The sequence below is a fragment of a genome, unplaced genomic scaffold (genome assembly GCF_019419815.1).
Source record: "Pyrus x bretschneideri cultivar Hongxiangsu unplaced genomic scaffold, Pyrus_bretschneideri_v1 Contig27, whole genome shotgun sequence".
Taxonomy (NCBI): Eukaryota; Viridiplantae; Streptophyta; class Magnoliopsida; order Rosales; family Rosaceae; genus Pyrus; species Pyrus x bretschneideri.
The window spans coordinates 4706925-4719276 of record NW_025999579.1 but is presented as its reverse complement, the minus strand read 5'-3'; the positions used below and the strand labels follow the sequence as shown (position 1 = coordinate 4719276).

Genomic DNA, 12352 nt, shown 5'->3' with positions numbered 1-12352 from the left:
TGGTAGGGCTACGTCTTGTCCTCCATCATTTGATCCGGATCTTTGAATGTAGGAAGTTCCGTTCGTCATGGTTTCCAAATTTCCCATCATTGTATTTTTTTTCCTCACCTCTATTCAGAGAATTAAAAAATTGTAGGGATAAGAAGGTATGAAAAATTTACGAACAAACGAGAAACAAGAAACTTTGAATGTGAGAGTCTTCTTCGAACGTGTGAATCAAACTCTCAATGAAAGCACCAATTTGTGGATACAAATTTCTTCCTTCTTGATTTTGAACAAAATTGCACCTACAAAACAAATAACACCTTAGGTTAAGGCCAAGAGTCTTAAGCGCCCACAATGAATTTTTGTTGGGGGGGCTTTGACTGAAGAACCTCCGATGCCAAAGTTAGAATTTTGAGGGAAAAATGTTTAAAGAATTTGGAGAATTTTGCGAGTGTAGAACTTAGGTTTTGGAGAAAATGAGGGTGTTTATAAAAGGGTGTGGCCGGCCGGCCCCTTTGGGAGGAAGAGGATCGGCTACTTAGATGGTTTTTTGGATGAGATTCCTGATTGGTTAGCTAATTAATAAATTAATTAGGTAATAAATCAATTAATTAGCTAATTAATATAATTAGAAATGAATGATTTGGGGGTTACCTTGTGGAGAAGATTTGATGAGGATGGATGAATTAAATATGTTTTGAATAAATACTTATTTTGGGCACTTTTGACTTGATTGAGGGATGATTGCCCACTACTTATGCATAGAAATCCCGGTGTGCCTCGAAGGTAATCTTATCTTTTTTACCCAAAAATCTACGTGTCCCATCCATATTTTTCTTGATTATTTTTGACTTCACAAGCTGCATATGAATTGGTTCTAGACATTAAAGCTTTCGAGAACAATATATATAATTAACCACCTGCAGCTTCTTCGTCAAAAGCCAAGGTTTTCAGAATTTTCAAACAAATGGGCTGGTTTTTGTCGTTTCAGTTGTGCCAGTTGTATTTAAATTTAAGTCAAAAATCCAAAGTCAAATTGTGTCGCTATGGTGACTGATATTGCCTTCCTAGAAAGCAACGGGAGTAGTAAACGTTTGTGAAAGTAGATGTCAACTCCATAATCTTAAACATAAACCTTAAACAATGCAATTTGTACCAAATTCTCATTAAATTAAGCAAAAAAACAATAATTATAATATATTTCAGTGTCATTTCGCAACGAGTCTGCTTGCTTTCAGGGTCATCAATCTCCTTAAATAGGATCGCTAGATTCGCTACAAATAAGTTCATACTGAAGGCTTCATCAAGTTCTTGTTCCTGCAATTTACAAAGATGAGCAGTTTTCTAGCAAAGTTGGTTTTAGTTGTTGCAGCATTGTATCTTCTTCTCGGTGTTTTTCCTGCAACTTCTTCATCACTTCCTCATGGTAATGATGTTTTTCTTGTTGGCGTTTTTCAGCTTTAATATAAGTTTTCAAGGATAATTTCTTGCAACTGACAATTTTCTTTCTTGCTGCGATTTTCTTGTGGCTGAAGGCAACGAGAAGAATACTTTATCGCAGGTTGACTGTGGAGATGGCTCGACGACGATGATTAGAAGAAAAGAAGGGAAGTTTGGTTGCCAAAGTGAGATTGTTAGCAAGAAAACTGTGCCCGTCCGGCGCAGCCTAAGATTAATCCTTAAGTCGTCGCCGCCTTCACCCATTAAAAACCCAACCAAGTCACAGGCAGGCTCTGCACCTCCTCCACTTCTTATATGATGATGGCTATATATGTTTTATAGTCAGTGTTCTTAAAAGCACCGGTTAGGCAGTTGGGCAACGTCACGGTAATGTATAAGCATTTAAAAAATAAGAAATGACGTCTAGACCTACTTTAGGCATCCGTCTAGAGCTTAGGTCATGATTCATACTTAGACATAAATTTTATCTTTCATTTTGTATTTTATTTTCTAATAAATTGTAAGAGACTTTTATGATAGCTAGTTGGATTAACACTCACTATATGCTTCTTTCCACATTTTCAATATGTTCTGGTATTTAAAATTTACAAGTCATTATATTTTTCAATTTATATATTACAATACAATTATGTTATTATTATTATTTTTTAATCTAGTAGACATTTATTCATATGTTTTAATAATTTTTGTTAAAATTAGGTCTCACCTAGACGCTTAGGCACTAGACTCTACCCGCTGCCCGATTAGTGCCGAATATAACTTTGTTTATAATTTTGTACCTGTGGAAGTTTTATCATTCTTGGGTAGTTAGTGTTTCAACTTGTTGCCTCATTTGCAAGTCCATTTGGCTTTGAGACCATTCTGCAAGCCACTTACTCGATTTAAACTTCCAAGCATGTCAATGTGCATGTTCGACTAATTTTCAAGCATACAATCCACGTATCTCTGGAATTTCTGTACAAGGAACTTAAAAGACCGGATTGTGTGTGTGTTGCTTAGTGGTTGATAGCATTCTTTCATGTATGTGAGGTCCTGAGTGCAAGTTGCCTTTTCTCGTTATCACTTGTATTAAACAAAAAAGGGGAAATAATTTTTACACATTCTTTTTGTTTGTAGCTGTTAAATTAAACAATTAAATTAAAATTAACGGTCAAAACTAACAGAGAATGCAAAAAGTTAAAAAGAGTATTGAAATCAACAAAAAACAAAAAACCGAATAAGACAAACCTACCAACCATCCACAAGATAAGGATGAAGATGATGAGTAATGTATATTCATTCGTGCTTCTGATGATCAAAACTCTCATTTAATAGTCTAAATATTTTATCCGAGAGAAGATGAAATGAAACTTCCACTAATTATCTTTTAGAGGTAGTTTTAATTTGCAAATTTCAATGTGAAGGCACTTACCAAAGGGGTAGAAATTGTAAGCTATGGGGGGACTTAAAAAGTCCAAGGTTATTGAAGTCTAATTTTTTTTTTTCTTTTTTTTTTAAATGTAGGCAAGAGGATGGGCTGAGCCTCACAATGAACTAGCAATAATGTGGTTTAAATTCATCTTTGGCGAGAATCGAACCTAATACCTCTCACTTACAAGAGAAGTGGAATATCATTAGACCGAAGTACTAATTTTTGAAAACTTTCTCCTTCACTTCATCTCAATATGTTGCAGATTTTCTAAGTTAAATGTTTCTGCTTCCGATCAAAGCTCAATTTAAACCCTTTGAAAGACATGATTATAGTTGAACTTTGAATGTTTGAACTTTGATTTTAATGTCTTTGATTCAAGTTGGAATGCTTGTTTTTATATTGATCTTGATAATTTTTCTTACTTTGAAAAAAAAAAAAAAAATTGAACCGAACTGAAAAAAATAGAACCGACCAAAAACTGAATTGAAGAAAACTAACAGAAAATCGAACTGAACCAAACTGATCAGTAACTTAGGTTCAGTTTTCGGTTTTGCCAAAAACCAAACCGAATGATATTGAACTCAGCCCTAATCCATTGAACCCTAAAATAAACAGTCTAGATTAAAATTTAAAAGCATTAAAAAGTAATTATGTGCATCCAAAGTCTTCGTTGGTTGCTTTCTTCGCCATTCACCACTAAATGTATCTACAATGACCCTATGGACGTATACTTATACAATATATGCAACTTGACTTGATCAATTTCACATGGATGTGGTCTTACGAGGACGTCAACAATTTCATGGGTGCACGAGATCACGAGTGTGTGCTTTAAATGATGAGAAAAATTAGTGGCTACCCCATAATTAAGACATGGAACATGACGTCCTTCGAAGAATTATCTGAATTGGATTGAAAGCAAAGTCCAACTTTTCTATTTATTTTTAAGTTTCACCTATTACAAAGACATTTTAGTATATGGCAATCCTTTCACAAGAAGTGGAGTGTGGCAGCTTCCTCACAAGGGGTGGTGTAGACTTCCGCCCGTGTGCGTTATGTATATACATAAGTCTCACCCCTTTATGAGAAGCTACGATGCATGAACACGGGAAAAAGCTAACGTATTCCATATCTGACAAGCGGGGATATGGATACGTAGAGGAAAAGCACCCGATACGTAGTGGAGTATGCGGATACGTTGCTGACTAATGGGATACGCATATTCTAGTGTCGAGATATGAGTATCCTACTTTTGAGATACGTTTCAAAGTAAAATCAGAAGATAATTAGAAAAAATAAGTAAAAAATAATTACACTAATTTGCATAATCGTGATTGATTGGAGGTTGCTAAATTGAAATGATTCTTTAACAAAAAAAAAAAATTCAAAACGATTTTGTGTACAAAATTTGGATCTACCTATTTTTCCCAACTCGAATCTCAAAAATCACTCCTTGGGAGAGGCTTTCACCATTAACTGTCACCTGCAACTGATTTGTTGTCTCCGTCTGCAACTACTGCGTCGTATCTTTTACAACTGCTGGTGAGAGTTGGGTTTCGAATTCCATGCTTTCCTTAAGCTTTCGTTTTCATTTTGATAATAAATTCGATGTTTTCCTGATCTGATTCCTTTGCTTTACTGATTCGGTGATTCTCCATTCGATGCATAATCTGATTCCCATTTTGCTTTTCTGAGGCCAAAACCCATCTTTGAACGAAAAGCCCTCTTTTCCTTTTCTGCTTTTGCATATTGTAATAATATTATTGTATAGTAGACCGGAGTAATTTAGATTATAATATTCTTATATATGCTTTCTTGATGCGTTTTTTTTTATCTCTTATAATATTTTTATATATTCTACTCTAGGGTCAAGTTTCATTTGTTAAAAATGTTTGGAAATGAGATCGCGTCTTGCAACAAGGCTACTAATGAAACTCTTCTAGAAATGAAAAGTTAGTTCTAAAGTGCCAATGTAAGTTGAAGGGTTCTGCTCTTATGCATGTTTCTTTGCCCAATACTGGTTCTTTTGGTTATGATCTACCTGAAGTGAATCTTTATCCAAAGAAGAGAAATGGAACAAGTGGGCCTCTCAGTAAAGCTTTTAACAAGAAGGCTTGAGAACAATGTGATGTTGAAATTGCAAGGATGTTTTACACAAGTGGCTTATCATTTAACCTTGCAAGAAATTCGCACTATCGTAACTTATATTTGCGTGCTTCTACACTTTCAGTGTATATTCCACTATGTTACAATGCACTCAGAACTACTCTTCTGCAACAAAAGAAGAGTCACATTGAGTGGTGCCTCCAACCAATCAAGCTCACATGGAGCACTAAAAGTGTAAGTCTGTGCAGTGATGGGTGGACAGATGCAAAAGGGAGACCACTTATTAATATTATGACAACTTGTGAAAGCGGGCTATGTTCTTAAGGGCAATTAACTGTGAAGGTGAATAAGACAAGCATTATATTGCCAACTTGCTATTAAAGAAATTGGTTATGAAAATGTTGTAAAGCTGCTGGGTTACTTATTGAAGCCCACAATCTCAAGTTCTTTTGGACACCCTGTGTTGTTCACACTCTTAATCTTACTTTGAAGAGTATATGCTCGCCGAAACAAAATGTTTGGTATGATGAATGCAAGTGGATTTCAACTATTGCTAGTGATGCTTAGTTCATAAATTTTTTTATTATTAACCATAACATGAGATTGCCTATGTTTAATGAACATTGCAAACTAAAGTTGCTTTCCATTGTTGAGCTGTCCTAATTTTCTTGTTCAATTATGAGCTGTCCTAATTTTTAAATTTTTCAGATTTGCTTCCACACTTGTGATGCTTAGAAGTTTAAGGAAGTAAGGGAAGGTTTACAACAAATGGTGATTAGTCCATATTGGGCTTTGTACAAAGAAAATGATTTGGTTAAAACAATGATGGTGAAGCAAAAGATATTGGAAGAGTATTTTTGGGAGAAGATTGATTATATTATTTTCTTTACAACTCCAATATATGAGATTCTAAAATGGCTAACACAAATAAACCTTGTCTTCACTTGGTGTATGAGTGGTGGGATGCTATGATTAAAAAGGTGAAAGCTACTATCTACAAGAATAAGTGCAAGGCATTTCATGAAAATAACAGTTTTCTTGATGCAGTGTATCGTATTTTATTGGAGCGATTGACTAAAAGTAAAATGCCACTTCACTGTTTAGGACATTCATTAAATCCAAGGTAATGATTTTGCTAATTTCCTTGTAAATTCTTTTAAATTTATCTTTAGCTTTATGATTATATTTTCAAAGTGCTATTTCTTTTATTTTAGGTATTATAGTTGAGAATGGCTTCAGGAAGACACTAGTCGTGTTGCTTCACGCCGAGATGTGGAGCTTACAACTGAAAGGAAAAAGTGCTTTGAGAGATACTTTTTCAATGAGGAAATTAGAAGAAATATCAATGTGGAGTATGCCTCTTTCTCTATGTGCTTGAATGATTTGGAGCTATTGATTCTATGAATGATAGGTTTCATTAGGAACCAGTGATGTGGTGGATTGTCTATGGAGCTTCTACACCTAGTCTCCATTCCATAGCGTTGGAGCTACTTGACAACTTTGTTCCTCCTCTTGTTGTGAAAGAAATTGGAGTACATAAAATTTTATTCATTCTCTGAGAAAGAACAAGATTACCCCACAAAGAGCCGAGGATTTGGTATTTGTGCATAATAATCTTCGTCTTTATCAAGGAATAGCTCAACCTACAAAGAAAGTATTACTCAATTGTGGGATGTTGGAGGAGATGACCTTGATAACTTGAGTGAAGAAAGTGTCAGGATGCTTGAAATTGCTAATTAACCTTTCACCTGATGAACCATTATTGAAGACTACTTTGGTTAGTGGAGGAGACGTCGTGAATGTGGAAGTTGAATGATACTTTCTATTTTCAATTTTCATTTGGATGTTCTGTCTACTTTTTCAAGTTTGAAGACTAGTTGGTTGTTGGATGGATCATCTTTTTATTAACTTTTTGGAGTTTATTCAAATAAATTTGAACTTGAGTAATAATTTTGAATGCTTATTTCATAATGTGTTGCATATATTTATATATATATATATATATATATATATATATTTAATTGTCGTATCCTTGTCGTATCGTGTTTTCGTTTTTGAAAATTTGATGTATCCCCATGTCATGTCGCATTTTCGTATCTGTGTCCGTATCCATGCATCGTAGATGAGAAGGCGTACAGCAGCTTGTATACAAGTTCTCCTCTCATGAAGTTGAATGAAACTTAAGACCAGCTATAGATAGAGACACGAGCAATTTGTCTGCAGAAACTTCTATTTTTCTTGCCACGATTTCTGTAGATTAATTTGGCTGTATATGTTCCTCCTCCAAATTTCAAACCCTAGCCGCTAATTTAGTTTCCCATATTCAAACCCTAGCTGTCAATTTAGTTTAACATGTATCCAGGCTGAAACTTCAACCACAAATTTCCAAACACAAAACCAAATGTTGAAAACTTGGTCGATAATATTTCCTTAGCATTCGCATTTCTGGCTTCCTCCCTCCTCTATAAAAAAAAAAAAAAAAGGAAAAACCCTAATCAAAACCTAACAACCCCAATTAAGCCGACCATTTCCGAATACTGTACCTCAGAAGTAGGGCAATGGGTACCCCAAAACTGATGCCTTTTTTCATCCTTGTAATCTTCCACACAGTGCTTTCTTCCGGCTCGGGTTCGAGTTCGGATCATTTTTATCCATCTGGAAAAGGAATCAGAGCAGCCTATTTCCCATCACCTAGTTCGTTCTCACCATCCTCTATAGCCACCCAATACTTCACCCACATCTACTATGCTTTCCTCCAACCCGAACCCTCCACTTACAAACTCTACGTCACCCAATTCGACCAAGCGAGAATACCCGAATTCATCAAAGCGCTCCGGACCAACAACCCGCCTGTCACCACACTCCTGTCCATAGGAGGCGGTGATAACAATGCACAATTCAGGTGGCTCGGAAATACTGATTCCACGGCGTTGACTTGGTCTGGGTATTTCCTAAGGATGCCGCCGGAATGTCAAATCTTGCCTTGTTGTACAAGGAATGGAGAAAGGCTCTAGATAATGAAGCTAGAGTTAGCAGGAAGCCCCGTTTACTTTTAACCTCCGCGGTATATTATGCATCAAAATTTACTTTTTACGGCGGTCAGATATCGTATCCGGTCGGGGCAATAAGTAAATATTTGGATTGGGCCAGCCCAATGTGCTATGATTATCATGGGTCATGGGAAAATTTCGCGGGGATGAAAGCTGCGTTGGATGATCCCGACAGTAATATTAGTACTCGTTACAGAATCCGGTCGTGGATTGAAGCCGGTGGATGTGGATCATCTTCGAGGTAACTGGTTGGGATCCTTCTGACTAGTGTTAGTGGATTGTTGGATTTTTATCCAACAACTATAAAAAGGGAAGCCCTCTAAAAATTATAATAATTGTAACCGTACAAACATTGGTTAGAAGGATCCCGACCAATTACCTCAAATAGGATCCAAATCCGAAGCCTGTGTCCCACCCAAAAATCTCATCGTGGGTCTGCCTTTGTACGGGCGGACTTGGACGCTCAAGGACTCGAAAGTGAGCGGGATCGGGGCACCGGCTTTGGGTGTGGGCCCTAGGGATGGTGTTTTGGTTTATCATCAAATAGTTCATTTTAACAAGAGAACCAATTTAACAGTTGTGTTTGATGCCGAATCAGCGTCTTACTATTCTTATTCGGGTAGCTCTTGGATCGGGTATGATGGGTGTCCGATCCGTGGACGTGAAGGTCCGGTTTGCGAAGTCGTTAGGCTTGGGGTGATTCTTCTTTTGGGCTCTGGGCCAGGACAATGAATGGGCCATATCAAAACAAGGTGAGGTTCCAACCCAAACTCAATTTGAATTCAATATTTTTTTAATTTCAAAATTTATGTAGGTTTGAGTTTATAAGTTTGAATTCAATATTTTTTTAATTTCAAAATTTGTGTAGGTTTGAGTTTATTGTTGTGTTTTTTGTTTGGCAGCTTGTAATGCTTGGAAATACTGAGGATTTATTTTAAAGGGAATATGAATGCGCCAAATCCCCAGCTTCATGGGTATATCTCCTATTTGTATCTATCTCATTATGTAACGAAATCATGTTGTCAACTCTACAAGTAGTTAAAGACATTTATGTGTATAATTTCACTGTAATCTACTTATTGTAAAGTAGAAATATTTGATTAATAATGTATGCCATTCTATTTTGCAGCTTCTGTATCCAATGAAATTATGTATTTTTTAAGTATAAGCCAACACTTATTTATACGAAATATAATAATTTTACTTAAATCTGCCTAGGCCTTGGCTAGCGGTCTAGGCGCTAAGCCTCAGTCCGTTGTCTAACTAGTGCCTAATAACGTCTTTTAGAACCTTGCTTGAACTTTGATCTCATTTGTTGACATGATTAATTGATCTCGGTACTGGTGTATATCATTTCGAGCTTGGACTTTAGGTTTTAGTCTCGAATTAGTTAATACCTTTAATTTTAGGTCTAGATGTCCTAAAAATTGATACTCAAAACCTAAAAAGGAACATCTAAATGCACCATCCTATACCCTAAATAATCAATCATATCGACAAATGAGATCAAATTATGAGAAAGTTAAATACAAAAATGATTTTCCGGTCAGTCTTTGAAAATGAAATTACACATCTTGCACAAAGCCTTTCTCTTAAAATACAAGAGAGCAGCATATGAACTGGATCTAGACGATAAAGCTTCCAAGAAGAATACATATAACCACTTGCAGCAGCTTCGTCAGAAGCTAAAGTTATCAGAATTATCACACAAATGGGCTGGTTTTGTCGTTTTAGTTGTGCCAGATGTGTTTTAAATTTAATTCAAAAATCCGAAGTCAAGGGGAGTAGTGAACGTTATGAAGTAGATGTCAAGTCCATAATCTCTAAACATAAACCTTAAACAATGCAATTTGTACCAAAGTCTCATTAAAGTAGGCAAAAAACCAGTAATTATAAAATATTTCATGGACATTTCTCAGTAAGTCTGCTTGCTTTCAGGGTCAATCTCCTTAATTAGGAACACTAGATTCGCCACAAATAATTTTATACCGAAGACTTCCACAAGTTCTTGTTCCTGCAATTTACAAAGATGAGCAGTTTTCTAGAAAAGTTGGTTTCAGTTGTTGCAGCACTGTATCTTCTTCTCGGTGTTTTTCCATCAACTTCTTCATCGCTTCCTTATGGTAATGATATTTTTCTTCTTGGTGTTTTTTGGCTTTAATATAAGTTTTCAAGGATAACTTTCTTACAACTACCAATTTTCTTTCTTGCTGCGATTTCTTGTGGCTGAAGGCAATGAGAAGAATACTTTACCGGGTGTCGAATGTGGAGATGACTTGACGAAGATAATTGGAAGAAAAGAAAAGAAATTTGGATGTCAAAGTGAGATTGTTAGCAACAAAATTGTGCCCGTTCGGCGCAGCCTAAGATTAATCCTCAAGTCGTCGCCTCCCTCACCCATTAAAAACGCACAAAAGTCACAGAAAAGCTCTTGATGAAGGCTATGTGTGTGTGTGTTTATATATATATATATATACCTATGGAAGTTTTATGATGGGTAGTTAGTGGTTGAACTTGTTGCCTCGTTTGCAAGTCCATTTGGCTTTTAAACCATTCTGGAAGCCACTTACGCTCGACTTAAACTTCAAAGCTTTTCAATGTGTTTGACTAATATTTTGGTATACAATCCACTTATCTCTGCAATTTCTACACAAGGAACTCAAAAGACCCGTTGTACAAAAACACACATAGAGTTCTAATAGGAAAAAAACCCCTTAATTAACCACTTTTTATGTTCTAATTGATTCTATAGGAATGCTAAACACTTTGCGTGCCTTCTCATGTCAGTAGCGTTTTTCTTTCCCCAAAGTTTTGAAATTCAATTAGTTTTCCCCGGTTGTCACATGGCATATACGAAAAGCACAATAAGGTAAGGAGTGCGTAGCTTAGTTGGTTGATAGCATTCTCCCATGCATGTGAGGCCCTGAGTTCGAGTTGTCTTTCCCCGATATCACTGGTATCAAACAATAAAAAGAGAAATGACTTTTACACAACCCTCTTATTTTGTAGCCTTTAAATTGAAAAATTAAAGTAAGATTAATGCTCTAGATTAACAGAGAATGCACAAAATTATAAAGAGTATTGAAATCACCAAAATAAAAGGCAGAATAAAAAAAACTAACCAACCATCCACTGATCCACAAGACAAGGATGAAGATGATGAATAATGTGTATACTTTCGTGTTTCTGAGGATCAAAACTCTCATTTAATAGTCTAAATATTTTATCCGAGAGAAGATGAAAAGAAACATCCACTAATTATCTTTTAGAGGTAGTTTTAAGTTGCAAATTTCAACGTGAAAGCACTAACCAAGGGATAGAAAGCGAAAGCTATGGGGGACTAAAAAAGTCCAAGGTAGAAGTCTAATTTTTTTAAAAAATTAGGCTGAAGTAGTCTATAAATCTTACTTCTCGTTCACTTCATCTCAATATGTTGAGGGATTTTTCAAAGGTAACTGTTCCTGCTCCCGATGATGAAGAATTGTTTCCCAGCAGAGTCGGTGACAATTGTAGCACTAGTAATGTTGCTTCTTTTGGCCCATTTTCGAACAACTTGTGCATTACTTCCTCATCGTACTTAACTATATAATATCTTCCTTTGAGATATGTATGTATGTAACGTGTTAGATAGTTACACTACATTTCATTTGATGCTTTTTCACTTTCTTGACTCAATCATCTGGTACGAATTAATTTCTCGATTGCTATGATTTTCTTGTACAGCTGAAGGCGGTGATCATGACAAAATCTTCGTAGCGCATGTTGAATGTAGATTCAAAAATGAGATTCGTAGCCCTTGTAATACAATAGTCACCATCGGGCGCAGCCTAAGACCAGTCACCCCGCCGATTCCACCTCGCCCACCAGAAATCTAGTAAAGCGCCCTTATATTTAAGGTTTTCGTGATTTCTCATCTCTCGATATTAATAGGGTTGCCTAGTAATTATAATATTTCTTCTTTTTGTAATTAAATTTATTCTATCAATATAGCTAATGTCCCTATTTAAAGGGCTCCAAATGCAAGTGCAAGACAGTCAATTTAGTGAATTATGATTTATCCAAGAAGAGAGTGAGTTTCCTCCTTCTTAAATCAAGTGTTAGGCTTGGTTGTGCTAAGCGAATCCACGATTAATGACATGAGTGATTCCATTGGCCCTGATTCAGTGATTCCCAGGTCATCTATCATTCCTCTCCCCGAGACTCCTTGGGTTCTTACTGTGTCAAGTAGCATCAGAGTAGATTTTCCGTTGGGTTAGAAGATCATCGATCATATTTTCAATTGGTTTGAATATAAAATGGTTGAAGAGATTAGATTAGTCGATTTGAATTCTTCACCAGT

General features: G+C 36.0%; 1 long non-coding RNA gene and 1 pseudogene across 1 annotated transcript; both read left to right on the top strand.

The window, feature by feature from the left end:
- The first annotated feature begins 963 nt into the window (after positions 1-963).
- On the top strand, positions 964-1984 carry LOC125479029. Its single transcript, XR_007259751.1, has 2 exons — positions 964-1411; positions 1521-1984. It is a non-coding gene; the product is annotated as an uncharacterized LOC125479029 (long non-coding RNA).
- A 5121-nt stretch (positions 1985-7105) lies between these two features.
- Positions 7106-8938, top strand: LOC103952968 (annotated as a pseudogene).
- The last annotated feature ends 3414 nt before the right edge of the window (positions 8939-12352 follow it).